Source organism: Labeo rohita, chromosome 20 (genome assembly GCF_022985175.1).
Source record: "Labeo rohita strain BAU-BD-2019 chromosome 20, IGBB_LRoh.1.0, whole genome shotgun sequence".
In the NCBI taxonomy this organism is placed as follows: domain Eukaryota; kingdom Metazoa; phylum Chordata; class Actinopteri; order Cypriniformes; family Cyprinidae; genus Labeo; species Labeo rohita.
In genome coordinates this window covers 1800526-1820648 of record NC_066888.1, presented here as the reverse complement: position 1 = coordinate 1820648, position 20123 = coordinate 1800526, and the positions used below count along the sequence as shown (strand labels likewise).

Below are 20123 nucleotides of genomic sequence, written 5' to 3'. Positions count from 1 at the left end.
CACCCTCCATCAACAGTCTTCCTCAGCCTGGATAGAGACACACACATACATATAAACATGATTTATGTACACACACGGCCGCAGGAACTAGGGGTTCTACAGCACCCCTTGTTGACAGGTAGGAAAGTTTTATTTTTTAACATGTTGAATTTCCACCATTATTCATAAAATTGTTAATAATATTATTTAATTTTTTTACGTTGTCAAATGTGGTTTGTGACTTTGAGAAATAAATGTATTTCAAAAGTCAATCTGGCGTGAGTTACATGTCTACTGAGCCTCTGCTGATCTTAGTATTGCAGCAACTAAATCAGGAAGGGTATGAACATTAACATGTGCTTTCAACCATGTAACCATGATTTTCAAAGCAAATGTTTTGGAGAAACATTTTCTTGTTCTTTTCATTCACAGTGGTTTGACAAGTGGAGGTGGCTACACTATGATATGAAGATGCACTGTGTGTTTTTCTTCGCATGCCGCCAAGCTATAGAGGAAAAACGTATTGTATCAAGCAAGGGCAGACAGATAGGCTTTTTGTGGAAAGTGGTTTTTCCAACTGGCACAAAGCCACATCAAAATTTACTTTGCATGAAAAAAAGCATTTCACAAAGTCGTTGTCCGGGTACTTGCTGGATTAAAGCAATACGCAAATAAACCATTTTATCTGACATTGCAGCTAAAGAGCAGACGTCCTAGATTTTGTTTCATTCTATTGCATTTTTAGGGAAAAAGGGTCTGTCTTTTAGAGGTAACACCACTCGTGCTGTATGAGTGGATGATGGAATGGACATACACTCTTGAGTGGATGATGAGAAAGTCAACTCGATGAGCGACACAATCCAGAACAAAATTTATTTCCCAGTATGCACATGTTCAGAGAAAAATTATATCTCATTCCTCAGATTGTGATTTGTACAACAGACATCAGCACTTCAGAGAAGTTTACTTGGAGTGCGTCAAGTATGTTGACAGTAATCTTGAGTCACATTGCAATTTTTTTTAGGATTATATAACTACCCTGACACTATTGCGGAGACACTGTTCATGTGTTTGAAACACCTTTTTGTCAGACTTAACACTTCTATCAGGGATACTGTTTTGATGGTGGTAATAACATGTCAGGCCACTTGTCTGGTGTTCAGGCATGACTCACTGTATGTGCATTGTAGAAGTCATTCTCTTGATCTTGTACTTCAAGAAGTTGCACGTGAAGTAAGTCTTAAAGCAGAAGGATTAAATTAGTCCAGGGTGTTATTAAAGAATCAGCAAAACACAAACAGCTCTTTGAACCATTGTTTGGCTGTGAAGATGTCATTGTCACCCTTTTGTGCTTATGCCCAACGAGATGGTGTGTGCGAACTTGTTCATCATACCCGGAGATACTGACTGCACTTGAAACTTTGAAGGAGGACAAAGAGTGAAAAGAGATACAAGAGCCAAAATACATTATACAACTTTACAAGCAAGCACTAAAAGACGAAACTTTCTTCAGTCTTCTTTGCTGTCAAGCACTATTTCATCCATGTGAGGCAGTGGGAAAGAGTACACAATAAATCATGTCTTACAAGTCATCAAATGCTGCAGCGTTATTATAGAGGATATCCACTTAACATGTACACACATACACACACACACACTATAAGTGAGCTAATTCATCCACACATAATGAATAATTTTACATTAATATTTATTCATTTACTAAACACTATCTAAACAACTTGCAAATTAGGTATATAACAAAGTGATTGAGCCTATGCAGGCAATAACAAGCCTGCTCTGTTTTACATAATTTGTAGAACTTGCAAATGCAGGAAGACTGAAGATGCTAGACGTCTGGCTAGAAGAGCACTGCATTAATTCAGTCTTGAAATGACAAGAGCAGTAGTCAGCATTTGACGGGGATAAAAAATGTTAATTAAAGTTGTTCTAAGACAGGAACGAGTATTGTTTTGGTTTTAGGACAACTTTGATGAAAGGTTTTGATCCACTTTAACTGTTGACTACTGTATACTTTGTGAGAGAAAATAAATGGTTTCAGAGTTTTAATGATTATACTATTTACAAATACTATACATAATAGTAATAACAGTAATAGTTATTGTGAATCTACTATATAATGTAGAAGCTAAAAAATTGTCATGAGTAAATTAAACAGTACAATACAGGCAGCAGGCTTGTAATTGTACAGTTCTCTTATTTTAATCTACTTTACGGTGCAACTTTAATAATACCACACACTGTATTAAAGTATACTGTAAAACCCAATTACCTCATTTCACAAACCGCTAACCTTTATTATTTTTTATACAAGTTTTAATTAAAAATATTCCTTAATATAGAACTAAACTATAAACATTGCTTAGGGTTTCACAAACATGAAAAAACTTCACAAACAAAGTTAGATTTGCAAACAAAAAACATTCTTAAACATACTTTTTGTTACAAATACAACTTTGCCTGGCATATTTGAAGAGTTTGGTTCCAAAACGCGATAAATGGCCTTTTTTTTTTTTTTTTTACAACATTGAATTTCTGCCAAAATCAGTATTGTATCTGGTCGGTATTGAAAAGGCAGTTTTTAATTTTACGCAAAATGTGATATCCGCCGTGTTATGATGTCATGTCTTCGCTCTATTTTTCCAAACCGCAACACACGTCAGTCTCCCTTCTCTGCAAAATGCGATACATCCGCTTAGCCAATCACCATTTCTCGCATTGTAAACAGTAAAGGCAGTGCTTTGAATACACCCCTTCCTACACTGTAAAAAACTATTTGTTGAGTCAACTTAAAATAATTTGTTAACCTGGCTGCCTTAAAATTTTAAGTTCAGTCAACAATTTTTTTTCCAATTTCAAATGTTAAATTATACTAAGTGACAACTTAGATATTTAAGTTGAATCAACTTAAAATTTTAAGGCAGCTGGGTTACTTACCCATCTGTTAAGTTTAGCAAACACAAATATCTAAGTTGTTACTTAGTACAACTTAACATTTCAAGTTGACTGAACTTATTTTAGTTGATTGAACTTAAAATTTTAAGGCAGCAGGGCTTTATTTTCTCAACAAATAGTTTTTTATTTTTTACAGTGTAGTTTTCAACGTTGAGTAATGTATCACAGACATATCAGACATATCCTTTCATAAAGTGTAGAGAGAGTGTAAATAAGACATTCACTGTGCAGTGTAGAGAGTTTTGCGATGAACTAAAATAAGTGACAGCTTTTAATGATTTTTAAGGGATATAAATGAGATACAGATTTAATACAACAGTTAAATAAACAAGAAGTTAATATTAAGTGACTTACATTGTCTGACTATAACGCTATTGGTTGATTTGCTCTATTTCATCGTCAAAAATAGTTTGAAACAACAAGTCATAACTGAGCCACTGCGCATCTCCATTCAAACACAGTTGTGTTTCATTTACTAATGAACGTGCGTTTTCTAGTGAGTCAATAAATTAATTACCCATTCATTAAAAGAGTCACTTTCTTTATTCCTAAATTAATCAGCCGTTTGACTGAATCAAATGAATGATATGATTCAGAAATTAAGTCAGTGACTTGCCGCCACCTACTGGCACTATTAGTTTAATTTTTATCTTCTTTTTAGTTATTAAAATCATTTAATATTTCTATGTTCAAAATTGTATATTTAGAACATTAATCTCAACAAGAGTTTATGAATTTGATTGCAATTATGCCATCACTGAGCCTCATTAATATGTTTTTGCACAAGAGAGATAGTTTAGTTTAATTTAGTGGTGCTGAAGAGTGGAGCCTTTGCTTCAGTCAATGATGAACCACAAACACTGATGATTTGCTGCTTTATTTAAAGACAATAACTGTGGAATTCCTGAGAGAGTGATGATCACTTCAATAAGTATTTCAGCACATACATCTTATTACACATTAAGTGTTTGTAGTTTTATTCTAAAAAAAAAAACATTTCTTCTCAGTGGACTCGAATAGAATAAGTTCACAGTACTAACATTGTATGAATGCTGGTTCTTAACCCTCTGGTTGTGTTCGAAGATTTTCTTTTTCCCGAAAATACTAGTTAACATTATAGCATTGGGCTCAAACTTACTGACTTTGTTCACACAGGGTATAAGTACTTCTCAGAAAATTAGTTTTGTGGGTTTTATTTCACCTAGTCACACTTGTGGTGTTCCCTGGTTTTGTGTGTCTATTTACATCTGATTAATTGTAGGTCTCATTTGTCTGAGAGTAGGTACCTCGTTTTCTGAGTAAGAAAAATATTTTTTATTAATAATTTTCACAATATGAGATAAACAATTGCGAAAAATTTCACTGTTGATCACAGTTGTGCTTTAATGTTTAATCAGTAAGTTTGCTTTTAAATGCTTTTATTTTGTACAAAATTGTCAAGCCTCATTTATCCGAGAGTAGGAACCTAATTTTTTGAGTGAAGAAAAAAAAAAAAACAAAAAAAAAAACCAACAACAATTTTTATGAATAATTTTCACAATATGAGATAAAAAATTATGAAAAGTTGCACTATTTTGCAAACTAGTGTGCTTTAATGATTCATCAGGAAGTTTGCTTTTAAATGCTTTAATTTTTTTTTTTCTTTTAATTGCAAAAAGTCACACTTGTGGTGTTCCTGGTCAAAAATGACCGGACTCCAAACAATTGCTTATAAATCTCTCATTATGCTATATTATTCAATGGCCAGCCATTGAAAATGAATGGGGAGGATCACAAACGGGACCTTTAGTTTGAAATGCTTTTATTTTCTGAAAAGGGGCACAAAGTAACACTTATGTTGTTCCTGTTAAATCTAATCATCGTGACATACAAGAAGGAACACATTGAGATTATTTACATTATAACATTTCATGGAACAACAAACCAAAACTGTTGCATTTCAGTTATATATATCCTGCACACTGACACTGTCAAACAGAGACAATATCATGGAACAAGCAGCTGAAGCTCTCTCTGTGCTAAAGCATTTTTGTTTAAACTTTCATCTACTCTGTGAGAACATGAAAGCCTCAAAACCTAGGCTAAAGACAAGGCAGTTTGAGCGTGTGTAACAGAGATAGAGAGAGAGTTATCATAAAAGAATATTTCATGCAGTTTAGGGTAGGATGAAATAGGTATAATACTTACTAGTAATGAGGTGCCTACTTTCGGATAAATCAGACCTACAATTAATCAGATGCAAATAGAAACACAAAACCAGTCCTAAATTAAACATTAAAGCACACTAGTGTGAGAAACTATGCACATTTTTATCATTTTTTAATCACATATTTTGAAAATTATTCATAAAAAATGATTTTTTCACTCAAAAAATGAGATACCTCAGATAAATGAGGCCTACAATTAATCAGATACAAATAGAAACACAAAACAAGTCCTAAATGAAAGCAAACAAGTTGACAAAAAGATACATAATGACAGATTTATAAGCAATTGTTTGGAGTCTGGTCATTTTTGACCAGGAACACCCCAAGTGTGACAGGAATCCAAACACAACCAGACGGTTAAACTCTAACTGTTTGAAGCAATTAGAACATCATAGTTAATTGCTATGATAAAATTATGGTAAAATACTGTAAAAAGTAAGAGCTGCCTTTAAATTCCTGTTATTTAAAAGCACAATTTTTAACAGTGCAGTTTAATCCATTTATATTCTAGTTCTTTACAATTCCTTAGCAATAAAGCAGGTCATATCAGTGAATTCAGCTAAAAGCTTCATATGAAATGAGAACATTTCTGATAACTGAAAAGAGACCATGGACTTCTTCATAGATCTTCAGGAATTAGAAAGAAGGGAGTCAAGTGATGTCATCAGTGTGATTTTTATTTCAAAATAAACTATTTTTGTTAAATGGTAACACCTGTGACACAATTCCAGGGGACCACTACCTTCATTATATATTTTATCATATTTATTCATTTATTGGTTTATTATTTATTCATTTTTTATTCATTATTTTATTATTTATTCATTTATTCAGCATTTTTTGTTCTAATGCCATTTACATCATATTTTTGATAGTTATGAATACATCATTGTTTTTGTTTTTGACCTCTGTAAAAAAAAATAAACAAATAAAGCAGTTTCCCTCTGTACATGGCAGTGGGGATGAGCAGTTTTGTGGTGCTTGGAATTTGATATAATTAATTTTAAAAATATTGCCATTTTGATGGCTCAAGGAGGAGTAATCGTTCAATTTTTTTTTTTTTTTAAATATAATGAAATTGCAGCTGTAAAGTGTTTTTCAAGTGTAATATTTCTGTAAAGGCTAAGGACAGAAAAATTGACATTTCCCAAGAAGGACACATATGTTTTTTGGAGTTTCAAGTGCTAGTAGGCGAAGACTTGCATTTTATGAATTACTAAGGACAATGGTTTCAGCTAAACATCTTCTGTACTGAAGAAAAAAAAAAGTCACCCACATCTTGCCTGGCCTGAGGGGGAGTAAATTAACAGCAATTTTCATATACTTGGCGAACAATCCCTTTAAGCAGACATATAATAATACTCTTATGACTAGTAGTTAATGTAGTTGCAACGTTACTTCTAGTCAGTAGAATGTCTACAGTGGACTATCAAAATAAAGTGTTAGGAGGTGCTCAATTGTAACGGCTCTATTTCCTGATCTGCTGGCTGCCCTAGTTCATCTTAACACTGGCAATGCAACTGCTATTCTCTTCTGTGCTTTATTCCTAGGTGTTGCAACCCCTTGCCCCCACTTTCGCACCCCATTTATAAGATCCTGGACACCAGCTCTGTCCCTCACGACAAAAACAGGAGGAAAAAATCATTTTCAAAGGACTCTAAATGATACTAAGACTGTTTTTACATATCAAGATGCACCAGATCATCCCAGAATAATGCTACGAATACATTTTATCAAATATAATTCCATATATCATGCACATGAATATTTCCAATATTAAATTAACATCACTCATAACAGTATACATAAGCATTCACAATAAATACATGATTAATTAAGTGCTGAATTAATCAACAAAAATCTTTATGCTGCAATGCATCCTAGGTGCCAGAATAGTACTACACTAATCTATGGCTCCCAGCATAAATAAATTCTGTATTTGAATTGTCTTTTATTTTTGCTGTTGTGGCCTTCCAGCTTGTCTTGTTTTCGTGTGTCTTCAGTATTGTTGGTTTATATGAGTGTTGATGTCTGTGATGTGTGTATCAATGACCATTTAAAAAATTTTGTGGGAGACATAATCTGTTCACCTTGTTAGAGTGATACAACTGCATTTCTTTCACAGAAAGAAAGTTGAGTAGTACCTCAATATGTTCTGCTTTCAGTTAATCATCAAACTACAGAAAATAAGAGCATTTTAATCCACTTAATGTCTGCCATTTGAACATCATAAAAGAAGATTTCAGCTAATCTGCTACTTCAGTCACTTTCTTTATCAATGCTCAGGTGTTCTCTGAAATCACCAATTTATCAAAACTCAAAGGTCAAGACCAATACACAGCAAAATAAATGCTGTATAATATTTTCAGTAATGTATTGCAAACTACTAATTAAAGCCTGCTTAGTTTAATTATGACTGCTACTGGTGAAATTGCTGCCATTAAAATTTTAAATAGCACTCAACATATTGTGCCAAGGCCTATGAGCTTTGATGTCATATAGGTGGCGATTTGGTGAATATAGTTTTATATTTATAATTGTATGTATGTATGTATGTATGTCTGTATGTATATTGTAGGCTACAATTATCTCTCAGGTTGAGAACATTATAAGAACTACTTACTACAAGCTCGTTTTTATTTTTTAATTCTTTTGGCTGCATTTAAATAAAGCATTGCCACATTTTTTAATGTCTCACGTTAAGAAAAATGTTTAAATTCAAAACGAACGTTCTGATTAAAAGATAAGGGTAGTAGGTAGGATAAGGATAAGAATAAGGATACGTAATGGTATTTATATGTGTCAACATTAATTCCGGAAACACCGTATTCTGTCTCCTCTGAAAATAATATCCAGAAAACATGCAATAATACCTGTTCGACATCGTCCTTGGCATAGGGCAATCCAGTGCACAAAGCACAGGTGCGCAGGTGCCGATGGTCAGTACATGTTCCAATATCAGCACCACTATCCCGCCACCGGAGTGTTTCGGACAGTTTACATTTTAGCTTTTCAACGTGTTAATATCAACACCTGAATCACACACACACAACATCTAAAATAATCATGTGGAAAAGAAAATTCTGCGATCGTAAAGTCTTTTGTTACTCTTTGTCAAGCGCCAAACGAATGCAGATAAATTGTTCATCCCCAAGATCGTGTGAAGGAAAAAAAATGCTTTTTTGTCCCAGGAAGAAGTAATTAAAATCCGTAATAGTCTCACTTGTTCACATTTGAAGATACTTAGTTTCACTGTGTCTGTGGGGAAGAGCGTTGTGGGTGCGCCCACGGAAGCCATCAGCTAATTAGAGAAGATCTGATGCTGAACGTGCACGCGACACAGGATGAGGTCCAGCTTTGCGCAGCGTCAGTGAGGGCGGAGGACGGAAGATGGTCTGGAAGCATGCGTTTTAAGGCGGCGTCCTATAAGCTGAGCCAGAGCAACTAGACTGTGGACGAAGCCACCTGCTGGTTGTTTTTAACGAAATCTCGCCCTCTTCTGTCGAAAGTCTGTTACAATTTAAATAAAAGTAAAAGTAAAAGATGGCAAATGATTTACACTGACCACTAGCTGTCTGCATCACCTAGTCTATTCAGGACTGAAAAACTAGTCATTATCCTTTAAATTTGTTCATACTGACATTTATGTGTGTATGTATGTATGTATGGTTTTCTTAAATATTGTATGCAACTCATTTACTTGACTATCTATTACTTACATTTCATAGATTTAGTCTTAGTCATAGTCTTACATTTCATAATAAATTCAAACAAGCTCAGTACTGACTCAACAACATGGCAGCAACAACACTACTGCGAATTCTGAACCACTCCTTTCTTTGCATATACATTTGGTCGACATTATGCAAATATTTCCACATAGTGATGTAGATGTGAGGGAGAACTCGACCGAGGCGTTTTGGCAGGTCTCACAAAATCCTTTTGTGGGAGACTTTGTAACTTTGCAGATCTTTTATGAACTTGATGAGGAAAAATGTAGAATCTATGGCATACTACTCAGGGAACTATTACTGATCTAACCTTTAAATTTAATTTGATAACACCCAGTGTATGGGTTGATTACAGTTTTGGCTTGAATAAAATCAGTTAAATTAGTTACCACATGAGAAATTGTACTTAAATGAAGAAGAAGAAGAAGAAGAAAAAAAAAAAAGAAAATAAAATGAAAATACTTTCATCATCCTCATGACAGTAGTTTTGTCTCATACCTAAAGGCTGCAACATACTACAATTGTATTACAACACTAACAGTTATATCACAGAATGAACAGCTAAAAACAATGCAAAAGCTAAAATTGTTGAATTAATTATACAAAAAATAATGAATGAATGAATAAATAATTAAATGAATGAATGAATAAATAAATGTGGTATCCTCATATTGTGTAGAACTACCATTATACATTAAGCAAATATCAGTTTGGAAACTACTTGAATAAATCCTGTAAAATTACTGGATTCTTCTATTATGATTATGATTAGCAAACTGTCTAGTATACTTTCAACTTCTTCAACTTTTTTTGACTTCTTTTTCGATTTTTCTTCTTTGACTTCTTTGATTTATTTCTTGTATTTGTTTGACTTGTTAATTTGTTTTCTTTCCGACTTCTTTGCCTTTGCTTGTTCTTTGACTTTGTCGACCTCTTTGACTACTTCTACTTCTTCAGCTTTGCTTGTTCTTTGTATTATTTTGTCTTTTTCAACTTCAAAAAGTTCCCTCAATTTTTTTTCTTTTTTTGACTTCATTGACTTGTTTGACTTCCCTTTGTTGTTGAGTTTTTTGGGACTTCTTTGATTTTTTCTTTCTCAACTTGTTTTTTTTTTAATTTTCAACTTTTTCAACTTCTTTTACTTAGATTTTTCTTCTTTGACTTCTTGCTTGTTTTTCAACTTCTTTCACTACTTACACTTCTTCTATGTTTCTTATTTGACTTCTTTTCTTGTTCTTTGAATTCTTTAACTTTTGCTACATCTTTAATTTTTACTTCGACTTCTTTGCTTGTTCTTTGACTTTTCAGAGTTCTTTAACTTTTTTTTTTTCTTTTCTTTTCTTTTCTTTTCTTTTCTTTTCTTTTCTTTTCTTTTCTTTTCTTTCAGCTTTGCTTGTTCTTCAAATTCTTCAGCTTTTTTGGACTTGTTTTTTAAATAATTCTTTTTCAGGGTAATTGAGGGTAATGAATTCAGGGTAATGAAATAAACATTTGACTTCTATTCAGCCAATAGCAAGAAAGCAGAGACTTGTAAAATGGGGGGAGAACCTGCACCAGCACCACTGACGGATGAAGAGGAGATTACCACAATACCAATATTAAAATTTAACAGGGAAAAGAATAACTGTTGCTTTTGTAGGCTATTTGTAGAAAATAAGGATGACCAAATAAATTGTGAATAATTTGTGTTTATTTAAAAGCTTATTTTGTTTAAATTCAAATTTAAATTTATTTAAAGCTGTGGTGGTGGTTACGGCATATATCTCCTGCTACCCTTCTATCTGGCATCTTGTAACAGTGTGAAGGAGATGTGAAGCGTATCCAAATGCAAAGCTTTATTTACATTAGACAAAGACATGGTCACAAACAGGCAGGGTCGAACAGTGGCAAACAGGTATATGAGGAGCAAGACACAAGAGTAGTCCGTGAAGCAGGCAAGGGTCAATGAACGGCGAATGTTATCCAGGGAGCTAGGCGAAAGAGTAGTCCGAGAAACATGCGAGAGATCCACAGGGCAGGCGGCGAGACAGACATAATGAAATAACCAGGTGAGAATACAAAACACAAACTGCTCCATAAAGGTTGCTAACACTAGGAGAGAGTAGTAAACACAACATACACAATCCAATACTCAGCAAGCAGCAATAGGAAGTCCAAGGCTTATATAGCGTCTGATTGGATACAGGTGTGTGCAAGTAATCAGCGCAATGGATGATGGGGAATGTAGTCCGGGTGAGGTGCAACAGTCTGTGTAATGTAAATGTCAGTGAGATGCACAGACGACCTCTGGTGGCGGGCAGACCGGACAGGATTCATGACACATCCCTCCATTCCATACAGTAATCAGTTTCAATTTCAGAAGATGCTATGTTGGGAATATGCGTGTCATCAATGCATTCGACCACACTGGAAATCCTAAAGGAAATTCTAATTATTAGATTACTTCAAGAGGTCACAGAAAGATGTTATTAAGTGAACATCATTTTGAAATGGTGCTGCTCAAATAAATATGCATGTGGATATGGCAAAAATAAATAAATAAAATAATATAAAATCCTCTCCTGATATCAGAGATGCTCACAAGTCTCTGAGCTAGAGTCCAAGTCAAGTCTCAAGTCTCTGAGCTAGAGTCCAAGTCAAGTCTCAAGTCTCTGACCTAGAGTCCAAGTCAAGTCTCAAGTCTCTTTATTATATTAAGTCTCTGGTTATAATAATTGTTGCATCACGTACAGCGACCCATCCAACACTGCATAGCTATATATAAGGAATTCAAAGCATGTAATATGTTATAATGACTCCTTTATCTATTAGCATACAGTATCAGCTATTGCAACATGACAAAAACACCAAGAATGCTTTACTTTTAAGTTAATATCTGTATTTTGCCTTGTAGCATGAAGACCAAAAATTAAGAAAGACCAAACATGGTCAAACATCACATTGTAGCTAAATGCAAAACACTAATGCAACAAACCAAATGATGTGAAATATATGAAGAGTTCAGATGCAAAAGCCTCTAAGTGCCATCTGAAATTTCTTTAGAATAATCATTTTTATTAAGCTTGTATATTTAAGTTCAATAATTTCACTTAAATGGCAATGAAAATGACCTATTAATTGTCATTTAAGTGAAATTACTTAACTTAAATATACAAGCTTTATAAAAATGATCATTCTAGAAGAAAATTTCAGATGGCACTTAGAGGCTTTTACATCTGAGTATACTATACCTCTGACTTTTTATGTGAAGGTGTGGTTGATATCGGGAACGCACCTGAATCCGCCATTTTAAGCAATGAATGACTCTCCGTTGTAACATAGCGCAAGGTAAATAAGGGGATGACACCTAGGGGGTGTTTCATAAAACAAGTTCACCAAATAAGCCAGACTTATTTCAGTTAGTCTGACTCATTGTCACTTGATTTGGCTCAAAGTAATTCAGACTAACTGAAATAAGCCTGGCTTATTTGGTAAACTTGTTTTATGAAACAGGCCCCTAGTGGATTAGACTAGTAATTAACATAAATCTTATGTGTAATGCTTGTGTAAATAAATATCGAAAAAATCGATACGTGGCCTTTGAGGATCGATTTTGAATCGACTACGTTTTGAAAAACGATATATCGAAAAATCAATTTTTTTGCCCAGCTCTACCATTTAGTATGTTTTTTTAAGCCGTTTGGTTTATGAGGACACAGATGTCCTCATAAACCATGTTCATGTTGTAATACCCATGTCACTGTACACATTTGTATCCTCATGAACCATATACAAGGACACACACACACAGGCCCTGACAGGAGGAGGACAGAGTAAAGGTACACTGGACCTAAAATTCCCACACTTTTAAAAAAGGTTTTTTTCCCCTTTTTGAAAACGGGTCCTACAGAACACAATACAAGGGTTAAACAAACGCTCATTTATATTTCATAAGGAAGACAGTAGACAGACAGTCGGAGTTAACGTCCCGTAATGTTAGGTCGCAGCTAAAGCAAGAACCAAGCTAACGGTAGATGGTCAATGCTGAGCTAAACATGTTTAACGTTACTGACCTATCAGGATGCCTTTTCAGATGCCTGATAAAATTAGATGTGGTTGAGCCTGAATCTTTTATCCTCATAAAAAAGAAAATAAAAAATGTGTGGCCACGCCCGCGTGCAGCAGATACACGTCACGTGTTACATGGGCAGGTTATAGGTAACGGAGGGAGGGGAATAACAGCGAGCTCATCAGTTATTTCCTAAAAATAAACATTGTTTACGAGTCCCGCAGCTCAAGTCCGAGTAGAGTCTGAAGTCTTCCGAGGACGAGTCTTAAGTCGAGTCTGAAGTCACTGTGTGTGCGACTTAAGTCGCACTCGAGTCAGAGTCTCAAACTCGAGTCCCCATCACTGCGTGATGTAAATGTAACTCACTTTAAATTAATGTAGCCTCCTCATCTACAGGATCCCATGTAAAAAGACATGCTATTTTTGTCATGTTTACAGTGTCTGCATGATGAAAATAAAAATGGTGTGGTGAGAAAAATAATCTTGTTTCCATGTGCATTAAGATTATTTTTCTTACCCCACTGGCAGATAATTTTACTTGTTTCCCCCAGGAAACAAGACTAAATATTTTATATAATTTTTAATTGTGTATAATCTTATATAGAAAATGCATTTTGATTTAAGAATTTTTAGATATTTGAACTTGAAATAAGGTAAAAATCTCAGCAATAAAAGCATTTTTGCAGCATGAATGAATGAGGTTTAAACATCACTTACACTGTAAAAAAGGGGGAGGAGACCGAAAGAAATCATGGATTTACTGAAGAAAACCAGGTTAGGTTCACAGAGTATGTTACTATGGTAACTTCTTGAGAGGTTTTGTTTTGTTTTTTTATTGGAACTGAGTTCCCTTTCCTGGGACTTAACAGACACTGAGTTTCCAGCAAAATCCACTTTCTGGAATACATCCCAAAAGTGCATGCCAAAAGGTCACGTGAAACGCTAAAGCTTACAGAAGTCAACTACACAAAACCGTCTGAGAGAAGGGGCGCTTCAGAATGGAATTCCATTTGAGTTGCGTTAAAAGACTAATGCTATGTTTTCAGAAATCATTTCTTTAGTTCTTTATTTGGAAATGTGTTTGTTTCCTGGCCCATAATGATGAGCTGTGATGCTCTTTTTTGAGAGCAAATTAAGAACATTGGGGCATGGATGAGTGTTCTGCATTTGGTAATATTGGTGAAAGGAGTATGATCTGAGTGGTTTTGTTGTGGTGTGTTTTTGGATTGTGTTTGTTTTCCAAAGCAAGAGTTGCAGACTCTGTCGTTGATGAGCGTTCTGTATTGCATTTGGCAATATTGGCGAAAGGTATAAGATCTGAGTGGTTTTGGTGCGGTGTGTTTTTGGGTTGTGTTTGTTTCCAAAGTGAGAGTTGGTGAAAATCTGTTTTTTTTTTTTTTTTTTTTTTTTTTTTTTTTTAATAGCAGTGTAGCATGTTGTCAGGGTTGAAATTGCAACTGAAAAAAAAACAAACAACGGGTCTGGAAAGGAGCAAATCAGGCATGGGTTCGCTTCACAATGTGAGGTCAACCATTGCCCATTGTGTAAGTGGTGATGGAAAAAACAACTTTTTTGAAACTTTGAGTGGACTGAAGCAATTTATTCACACAAGAATTTGCTGTTTCACAGCACTTAAAAACGCCGCACACTGTTGATGCCTGCTGGTCATAGAGGTGTAAATGCAACTAAAAGTCAGATTCAACCTGTCTAAAAACACCTTTGCAACCAGTGATAAATGTTTTGTTAAAGGTTTTATCTATTAAATGCAATGTACAAATCATCTAATACCATTAAATATTAAGTGTCTGTTTAAAATGTGTTATTTTTCCCCCTATATAGAGCTTGGTTTATGACGCCAGTAAAAGACTATTAACTACTGTTTTTTTTGGTTTTTTATAGCACAGACCGCCCCCTAGCGGACCCTCTCATTGAAATTTCCGATGATTTCAAAACAGTTATGACGCAACAAAGGTTTGTTTACTGAAGTCCCGTGATTTGGCAGTTCGATACATACTCCAATTCGCTGGTTCGAAAAAATGACTTGCAAAGGTTTCCAAGCTTCACAAAGCAGTGTTTCAAAACCACCCATTACTTCAATATTGAAGAATCAATCAATCAGTTGGTGAGGTTAGAATGGTCAAAGTTTTGAGAGATGGAAATTTACTAATTATGTGCAATAATGAAGAGCAAAGGGAGAGGGCTTGTAGGATGAGGGAAATAGGTAAACATAAAGTGATAAGTTTTAGTTGTGTGGAGAAGAGATACACGTGGAACAGAGGTATGATTTGGGGAATACCTGTTGAGATGTCTATGAATGAAGTGAAAGCAAATCTGAAAGCAGGTAAGCTGAAAGATGCACGAAGATTGCAGTCCTCCCAAGCCAACATGTATATGTGGGCCCCACATGGTTTCTACTAGGTCTACATGGGTACCAAGTGGGCATGGTCCCAAAATGGGCATCTTATCTCAGGCTTACTTGGGTTAGCTAAGTAGGTCCCACATGGGCAAAAACAAATGGGCTCCCTGTGTAGCTCCTATTTGGGTCACAAATGGGAAATGTGTGCATGGGCTCGAAATGGGCAACACAAATGAGTTAGACATGGGCAAACATTGGCCCAAGGCAGTACCCACATAGGTGACCTCTATATAGATTTAGAATGGGGAAACACATATGGGGTGCTCTTGGTCAAACCATATGGATAAAACATAGACAAATACATCCCATATAGGCTGCATACATATGGGTTCAGAATGGGGAAACACTTATGGGGCCCTCTTGGTCAAACCATATGGGTTAGACGGTAGTGATGGCTCATTCGTAAATGATCTGTTTATTGTGTCTGTTATGTGACAAATGAATGAAAGACTGTGAAAGTAATTATTTTTGTTCACTATAAATTATCTTTGGCTGCATTATAATGATTTCCTAATATAGAATATGATCAAGATTGGATAGGTGAATGTGTTCGGGGAATTTGGCTGGTAAAAGTAATATTTAACACCACTTAAATGATTGAAATGACTTCAATATAGATTCATTCAATTTGATGAACGAGATCAAACGAGAGAGTCAGTAAAATGACCCAAACTTCCCATCACCAATATGGGGCCCTCTAGAAGTTAACAAAAGTTATCGTAAACATTGTAATGTTTAAAGCAAATGTCTTAACAAATGTCAGAAGACCAGGAAGATTTTAAAATGAGAGGTTCATTCACAAATCTGTCAAATCACTGTGGAAATACAACCAGAAGACAGAAGACTACAAATGTAGCTTTAAATAGGGATGGGGCTACATAAGGTCAATAGGCTACTGCATCTCAAAGTGCCATTTTAGTCTTAAGTGCTGAGAATTCATGAAATTTACTCCTACTTTCAAACGTAAGTATAAAAACAAGTTATCAAATTTCTTAAAGCTAAGAATCACTCTTACTCTCCCAGTTATTTAAGACAGCTTGAGAGATCTCTCAAGTGGTTAGGAGTTGCCAGTAGGGGCTTGTGATGGCTTGAGATGTGTGCAAATCTTTCAGGAGAGGAGAAATGTTTTTGAAATGTTTTCTGACGAGCAGTTAATCAAACGGTTACATTTCCTCAGTAATTCAAAACGACCCTTACCAAAAAGAAGTATACTTCAAGTTTTGTTGCATATACTTAAGTAAAGTTCAAGTGTATTTTTAAGTATACTTTATGTAGTAAGTATACAAATGTCAGTGTACTACTAGTACACTTGTAAGTCTATGATTTTAATACTCCTTGGGACTAAATTGGCAGATTTCTAGTATATAGAAGTATACTTTTAAGTATACTTTAAGTTTAACAGTACTAAACTTTGAGTACACAACTAGTTTGCATCTATGTTTTCAGTTTCTACTGCAACTACACTAAAAGTGAACTTATAGGTATACGGATAGTTTACTAATTAAAATACTTTTTTATGCATTTTCAGTACGCTTTGAAGTATAGTCTCAGTAAACTACTAGTTTAGTAGTTTTATACTGCAAGTATACTGAAGTGTTTTTTTTTTTCCAAGTGAACTTTAAATCATACTTCAAATATACTACTATGTCTCTATTTAGATATTAAGTTCTACATATTATGTTATATGAACAACTGAACATGCATAACACTATAAACAACATCAACTTTGTTTGAAAAGCATTTTACAAGACTAAGACATCCAGGAAACGGACGTAAGTGGTTGAAAAGAATCTTGGCCTCAAAACTAGACACACAACCCTCAAGAATGGTGGCAATCAGCAAATATTAAAAATATGACATAATATCTTTATGTCACAGTACAACAAATAACTGACAATAACGACAAAACAACAACAAAAAAAGTTTAAATTAAGTCAGCAAACAGCAAAACAATAATCCTATAACAGGATAATGTATTCATGCTGCAATGCATGCTGGGAACTTACAAAGTCTTAAAATTTAAACAATATGAAATTCTTTGTTCAGACAACTGTGACTAGTTGGGACAACATTTGGGGTAATTTTGTTGGTCTGACAAGGGGTTTTATATAGTTTCAAGAAAATAGCATTTTTTTAGTATTTGAGACTAAAATGCTATGTTTAGTAAAATGGAAAATATATATTTGCATTTTTACAGTGTGGAAGCATCTGTTTTGGTTTTTTCTTCACTTGTGTTTTGGAAATTACAGAAGATGTGTAATAGCATCTCTCATGTATAATAATGAAAACACGGATTCACAGAGCACAAGTATAACTCAAATATATTTAGACTTTTTCTAAGTATAAGTCAAGTATACTTAAATGTCATTTACAGTATATTTCTGAGAAGTACATAAAGCACATTTCTGAGAAGTACATAAAAAGTATACTTTCCTATTTTTAGTTTAAAAGAACTATAATAATAGCACACTTGAATAAACTTCTTTTTCATAAGGGGAGCAAATAACGTCATAACAGACTTTAGTCTAACGTGAGTGTAATGCTCTTTTAAAAAACACTCCTGTTATAATCAATGAAGCTCTCTGCACTATATGATGAATAAATGTCTTACCCTTTATTTACACTGCACACGTCTGCAACCGGAGCAGATTGCGGCCACACCAGCGCCACGGCAAAGTTTCTAAAGTGACTCACAAGCTGCATCAGTAAAGATAGGCACCTAGGCTATATTTTTGATGGATAGTAATAATAATAATGATGATAATGGTCTTGCTGTTGTCAAAGGCATCAGCAACAGACAATTTCTCTGACTATCATCAATACACAATACTATCATCTGTCGGCACAACCCTAAATTGAAGGTTGTGATGATACTTTGTTTCCTTGTCATAATGTATTCTCTTGAAAATTCTTTATTGTCAAATGTGTGTTGAATGTAAATTCCTATAAGGAATCTAACCATTCAGTGCAATTTTATCGGAGAATATTCTTAAATAAAGAAATCTATTCAGTGATTGGTCCGTGTGTATTTCGTCATCCAAAATCCCATTTGTGGCACAGGAAGGTGTCGTGAATCATCTGACACTTAAGATTTAGTCTTACACTTCGCTTAAATTATGACTGAGATGCTTGATAACTAACTTTTAAGCGCAGCTTTGAGCCAAGAATCTTGAGAGTAATTCTTAGAGGCTTGATAAATACGGGTCCTGGTCCTCAACTCCAGTCTTGGAGGGCCAGTGTACAGCAGATTTTAATTTCAACATTAATTAAACACACCTGACTCTAATTCATAAATAATTCTGAACACTGTGATTAGCTTGTCTGGTGTGTTTGATTAGAGATAAAACTAAACTCATTTACTTTTCCGGACTGTTGAAGAGCCCTGGAATATACAAATCAAGGTAAACCCAGTGTGCCATCATCTGCCTCTTCGACTTTTTCTTTGACTTCTACTTCTTTGACTTTGACTTCTTCTTCTTCTTGACTTTTCGACTTTTTCTATGGCTTCTGCCTCTTCGACTTTTTCTTCGATTTTTCTATGGCTTCTGCCTCTTCGACTTTTTCTTCGACTTTTTCTTCTTTTCTGCCTCTTCGACTTTTTCTTTGACTTTTTCTATGGCTTCTGCCTCTTCGACTTTTTCTTCGACTTCTTTCTTTGACTTTTTCTATGGCTTCTGCTTCTTTGACTTTTTCTTTCTTCCTGGCTTCTTTTTCTTTGACTTCTTCTCTTCGACTTTTTCTATGACTTTTTCTGCTTCCTCTTCGACTTTTTCTTCTTCTTTTTCTTGACTTTTTCTTGCTTCTTCTTCTTTTCTTCGACTTTTTCTTCTCTTTTTTCTTCGACTTTTTCTTGGCTTCTGCCTCTTGACTTTTTCTTTCTTCGACTTTTCTTGACTTCTGCTTCTTTGACTTTTTCTTCTTCTTTTTCTTGACTTTTTTTGACTTTTTCTTTTTTCTATGTCTTCTGCCTCTTCGATTTTTTTCTATGGCTTCTGCCTCTTCGACTTTTTCTTTTTTTTCGACTTTTTCTTTTCTTCTGCTTTTCTTTCTTTTCTTTTTCTTTGACTTTGCCTCTTCGACTTTTTCTTGCCTCTTCGACTTTTGACTTGACTTTTTCTTCGACTTCTGCTTCTTCGACTTTTTCTTGACTTTTCTTTGCCTTTTTCTGGCTTCTGCCTCTTCGACTTTTTCTTCGATTTTTTTTCTATGGCTTCTGCCTCTTCGACTTTTTCTTCGACTTTCTTCTTGACTTTTTTCTATGGCTTCTGCCTCTTCTTTTCTGACTTTTCTTCTTTTTTTTTTTCTGACTTTGCTTCTTTCTATGGCTTCTTCTTCTTTTTCTTATGACTTTTTTCTTCGACTTCTTCTTCTTCTGCTTTTTTTCGACTTGGCTTTTGCCTCTTCTTCTTTTTCTTCGACTTCTGCTTCTTTGACTTTTTCTATGACTTTTCTATGGCTTCTGCCTCTTCGACTTTTTCTATGACTTCTGCTTCTTCGACTTTTTCTTTTTTCTTCGACTTCTACTTCTTCGACTTTTCTATGGCTTCTTTTCTATGGCTTCTTTTCTTTGACTTTTTCTTCTTTGACTTTTCTTCTTTTCTTCTTCTTTTCTTGGACTTTTTCTATTTTTTTTCCTCTTTGACTTTTTTTCTTCTTAGCTTTTTGACTTTTTCTATGGCTTCTGCCTCTTCGACTTTTTCTATGACTTCTACTTCTTCGAACTTCTACTTCTTCGACTTTTTCTATCTTCTGCTTTTCTTCGACTTTTT

At 34.6% G+C, this 20123-nt stretch overlaps 1 pseudogene; it reads left to right on the top strand.

Moving 5' to 3' along the window:
- Nucleotides 1-13968: 13968 nt before the first annotated feature.
- Nucleotides 13969-14142, top strand: LOC127151866 (uncharacterized; annotated as a pseudogene).
- The last annotated feature ends 5981 nt before the right edge of the window (nt 14143-20123 follow it).